The sequence below is a fragment of the Pongo pygmaeus genome, chromosome 1 (genome assembly GCF_028885625.2).
Source record: "Pongo pygmaeus isolate AG05252 chromosome 1, NHGRI_mPonPyg2-v2.0_pri, whole genome shotgun sequence".
NCBI lineage: Eukaryota > Metazoa > Chordata > Mammalia > Primates > Hominidae > Pongo > Pongo pygmaeus.
Genome location: NC_072373.2, coordinates 153,392,987 through 153,398,291, shown reverse-complemented (window position 1 = coordinate 153,398,291; position 5,305 = coordinate 153,392,987). Strand labels below are relative to the sequence as shown.

Sequence of the window (5,305 nt, the reverse complement as noted above, 5' to 3'; positions counted from 1 at the left end):
CTTCTTTTATTCTTCTGATTTCCAATTATTTTTAAAATCCCATGCCTTTCTTTGCTCCAAATGACATTTGCTAATGCTCTCAAGTGAAGTCCAAAACTAAATTTAATTTTCTGATTGCCACTAGAGATGTTATGCACACAATGCTGCCAGAGTGTCCTTCCAACATGTAAATAAGATCATATTACTCTGCTACACAAAATTCTTCAACTATCCTTATTAGGATCTCAAAGTTAAATCAAGCTTCTTTGCCAAGGCCTTCATGTATTCATTTGATCAAATGAATGTATTTTTACTGAGAGACTATCATGCATGATTCTAACACATAGAAATATAATATTAAACAAAATGTCATGCTTGCTTTGGCAGCACATATACTAAACTGGAATGATTCAGAGAAGATTAGCATGGCCGTTGCATGTGGATGACACGCAAATTCATTAAGTGTTCCATAAAATTAAAATGCCTTATATCCTCATGGAATTTACATTCTAGTACAGGGAGGCAGGGGAGAGAGAGAGAGAGAATATAATTTCTGGTATAAAATATGTAGAAAATAAAAAAGTTATAAGGGGAAAGAGTGACTAAAGGAGGGATCTCTTTAGCTAGGATGGTTAGGGAAGGCCTCTCTGAGGCAGTGACATTTGACCTGAGACCTGAATAACAAGAATAATAAACTCCTAAGATTAAATTGTTAGTTACCTGTGAAATTCAGTTATATAAACGAATTTTTCCCTTATAATATGAATTTTACTTTGTAAGAAATATTTTGAATAGCAATCTAACTTTGTCTATTTTTATATACTGCTTCCTTGCAGACTAAATCTTTGTATTTGTGTGTGTCCTGTAAGTTAATACAATTTTACAGTCCAAGAGAGCAAACTCCCTTCCTTCCAGTCAGTCCTACTGCTACTCAAAATATGGGTCTCATGGGGCTTGTGACTCCTAAGTATTGTGAGACCTTGGGAAAATGGGTTTCCTTTTCAGGCAGAAAATGAGAACAGCTACTATCTAAGACCCCTTCCAAGTCTAAAATATCTAAAATGGCATGATTTCACTTTGAGTCATATGTTTATGATCTACAAAAAACTAGCACCTAAATTGACAAAAATCTATTCATCTGTGAAACAATGTTTTAATGGCATAGAAGGTAATTAATAATAATTGATGAATTTACTAAATTTTAAAAATTAATTTGTCAGTTAACATCTTCTAGATCTATTATGTATGCTAAGAGGTTTAATTCTTGAATGTTAGTGTTTTGGCTTCTTGTAAATTGCAATGGCTGTAGTTTTAGAAAACCTAATGAATGGCCTTATCTTTTCAGTTGCAAGTAGGATAAACAAAAGGAAAATTGGACAATAATAGGTAACACTGATTGAGGTCTTATTACGAACCATGCTCTGTTCTAAGTCTCCATATGTGAAAATCAGCTTACTCCTCACAGCACTGAGATAGGTCTTTACACTCTTTTCACAGATCAAGACATCAAGGGGTGATTACTTTAATAATTCAAAACTGTTCAATGGTAAAACTGGAATTTGATCACTAGCAGTCTGATATTAGGGGCTATATTTTAATTACTACACTATACTATACTCTTAAGCACTATACTGAAGACCCTAGTTAGATTAAGGCAAATTTGTACTTAATGATAGGGCAATGAGAGACAGAGAAATTACAAAAATTCTTACAGTTTTTTAAAGATAAATTTATCTCTCCACCAAAAGAAATAGCAATCACCATACTGGACAAATATATAATGCCTTTTGCTAAGTCATAATATACAAGTAAGAGGAAGAGTGGAAGTGAAATTCACATACTCCTTTAGACCTTTGTGCAGGCAAGGGATCAAGACCACAACTAAAACTGAAAAGCAAGTACATGCTAATACCAGTAATTAATTTCTTGAATTAGCATGAGTTATATCTATGGTCAACATGAATTGCATTTCTTCCCCATTTACCACCTATCTTAGGTTATATCTAGCCATAGACATAACTCAAGCTAATTCGTGAGGTGTATCTCACAAGTTATGTTTATGGTCAGTTTCAGGTTTCTTGATTATAACTTAGTAGAGATATGATCACTAGGGTCCTGCCAAATAGCAGTGAAATATGACTGCAGGAACCATATTACACACATGTCCAGTAAGCATTATGTAAAATTAGGCTGGTGGGCATGTATGTATAAGAAATAGATGCAAACTAAACACAGGGTTTGTTTGTGTGTTTTGCATGTACATAAAAGAAAAGAGATTCACAGAAATAAGGCAACATGTTGTTAGTTCTTTTTTCTTTCTTTCTTTCTTTTTTTAACAAGGAAAGAAGTTTCTGTCCATTTGGCTGAAAAGAGGAATCACATTGTGTCCACTATCGTAACTCACCAAAGACCCAATAGGCACTGTGATGCAAACTATTATTGTTCAGTGAATGGACTCTGATGGGGGATTCTTAGAGGAGGGATTGCCACCATCACTCTGGCTATTACTGACCAGTGTCCTACATGTAACAGACAAAGCCTCAGAAGGAATATGATACTGCCTAAGTCTTGATTGTGAGAGGATACCTGTTCTTTCCAGGGGTTTTCAGAGTAGCACAGTCCACTGCCAGGGATGGGTTTAGCCCATGCAGCTATAAATGTATATTTACATCCTGCTAGAGTCAATTTCATATATAACCTTTACCATGTGCAAGGCATTTGAAATGAGGCATTAGCAGAGGATACAAATGAATAAAATACAGTCTCTGCACTCAAAAATCTGCTTTTTAACAAAATATGTAACTATAATACAAGGCAAAGTGAAATTCATTCTAATGACATTCTTGGAGAGGAGCTATAGGAGGACAGAGCTTTGAGATACTTAAAATTTAGTATATCACATGGAGTTGGGATGGATCACTCAGTTGCAAGCAAAAGACAACATCTCTAGCTAATGTGAGCAGAGAATAGTTTTAATGAAAGGATATTAGGTATCTTACAAAAGCTCTAGAAGGGCCAGGTATGGAAGCTTTGCAAACAAAAGCAGTGTCCAAAACCACATACAGGAAAGCCGGTCCAATGAAGACACAACTGCAGCAAGAGCTGGACACAAAGTCCACAATGTATACTTCCAACTCATAGGCAGTAGGCACACATTCAGTCCCCAGAGCCACTTTCTACCGCCTCAGAAAATTCGGTGTTGCTGCTGCCATTCTCACCAGAACAGAGTCCATGCGGTCCTTCCTTTTCCATGTTATCAGCATCCAGCTTTGAGCATGGAGTGGCTATCCCTCATTGCCAAGGTCTGGGTCACGTGCCCACTCCTTAGCTCCCAGGGTCTAGGCGAAAAATTGTGATGTTCTCAGCTTCTCTAGTAGGAGCCAGCTCTTTATAATGTAATGGAGGGTGGGGGACTCACAAACATATGAAGAATGCTCAAATGCTGGGAGACCAAAATTCACTGCAACCATCCATTCCATGAAGGAAGCCACACCAAACACTCAGCTTAATGGCAGAAGATCTGTAGTGAGCCCATTTTGGCTTTCATGTCTTCTTTCCTTTGTTCAGTGAGATAATGCTTTCTATCTCTCATTACCATCCTGTATTTCTTTTTGTCTTAGAGCATTTTACAGTTTCCTTGTTGAGATAATCTGAGCTGGGACTCCTAAGATTTATTTAATCATGGTATTTTCATTTGTGCCCAGGATTATAAACAAGGCAATATTGAAGGGCCAAATGTTTAATTAAAGGAAAAAATGATAATTCTTTGAAATTAGAAGATGATGTAGAAGAAAAATAGACACTATGGCATATACTTTCAAAAAGACAGTTGGCAATAATTGATAGAGGTGGATCGTTCATCTCACAACCAAGATAAGTTTGATACTACAGAACTAGAGGTGACACAATCAGCTATTTGTTTCCAGACAATAAGCAACATGCAATACAATAAAGTTAATGATGCAGAATGATTTTAGCAATGGAAAAATGCAGTAAAGAGGAAAACCTCACCCAAGCATTTAACAGGTTAATATGGAACAGGTTTCTCTAAGAGGCTCTGATTCACTAATAGACACTCCCTTGATTTCCTCTGATTATTAAGTGAAAAACTTCTACTAACCAAAAAGAATTTTAAATCAAATAATCACACAGCACAAAAATAGAAGATTTAAGTCATTCCCTCTGAATTTCAGGCTCATGTATATAAATGTCTACTAGAAGTTCTACTTAGACACTCTTAAGTACATCCCCCTAACTGAACTCATTATCTTCTTGCCAATTCCTATTCCCTTTCTAGAATTTCCTATTTAGTGAATGATGCCCCGATACACCCAGGCAACCAACCAGGTACTAGAAAGTTGCCAGCGAGTCTTCCCTTGCCTAACGTCCTCCATCTAATCTATCTCAAAATTCCTCAAATTTTATGTTCTAAATATGTTCACAGTCTCTATGCTTCTCCTTTTCCTCATCACCATATCAACACACCCCAGCTGAAATGATAGCATTTTGCACAGGAATGTGCTCACACCTGCCTTTCCAGTGGGCCTGGCAACCAGGGTCCAGAGAACCATCCACACATGGCAGTCAGAAAGCTGCTGAAATACAGTGCGCTTCATAGCTCCTCCTTAAGTGGATTTTTCTTTCTTTCTTTCTTTCTTTTTTTTTTTTAATTCAGATGAATCTGCTTTCGAATTCTGACTTTTCCACTTATTAATGAGATGGTCTTGGGTGAGTTACTCAACCTCTGAGCCTCAGCATCTACATTTTAAAAATGAAAAATGATGTTTTTTAAAATGGAGATTAGTCTAAGGATTAAATGAGAAAATGTGTGGAAAATTCCTAGCACAGTAGCCAGCATAAAGTAAATCTTTCAGTGAAATTTTTCATAATCACTATCAGGAATTAAAGTCTTTTTGATGTGGGTTCCCAATCAGAGGAGAATTCTAATACAAAGCAGATTTCTTTGCTAAAATAAAGAAGCAGAAAGGTCCATGGATAAAGAATTATTTGCATGCCATAAGGAGCACCATGTAACATATGACACCCTTGGAATCTCCTAAGGGAAAAGGCAAGGCAAAAAGGAGGTTGTTTACTTCTCAGTGGGAATAGTGTTCAAATGCAAAAAAGAATTCCACTGAGACGCAGGAGAAGTGACAGAAGCAACAGCTGTTGTGCCATTAAATGTTTTACAGGTATTTATTCATTTATGTATTCATCAAACATTTATTAAGCACCTACCATGTGCTCTATGCTTCTCACTGGAAATACCAACAATAGAATTCAAAGTATGCTCTTAGAAAAATTCACAGAGAAAACCATAATTTCA

The 5,305-nt window shown here is 36.4% G+C and overlaps 1 non-coding gene across 1 annotated transcript; it reads left to right on the top strand.

Moving 5' to 3' along the window:
* Positions 1-354: 354 nt before the first annotated feature.
* On the top strand, positions 355-456 carry LOC129023343 (U6 spliceosomal RNA). The gene has a single exon (XR_008496774.1). It is a non-coding gene; the product is annotated as a U6 spliceosomal RNA (small nuclear RNA).
* Positions 457-5,305: the final 4,849 nt, after the last annotated feature.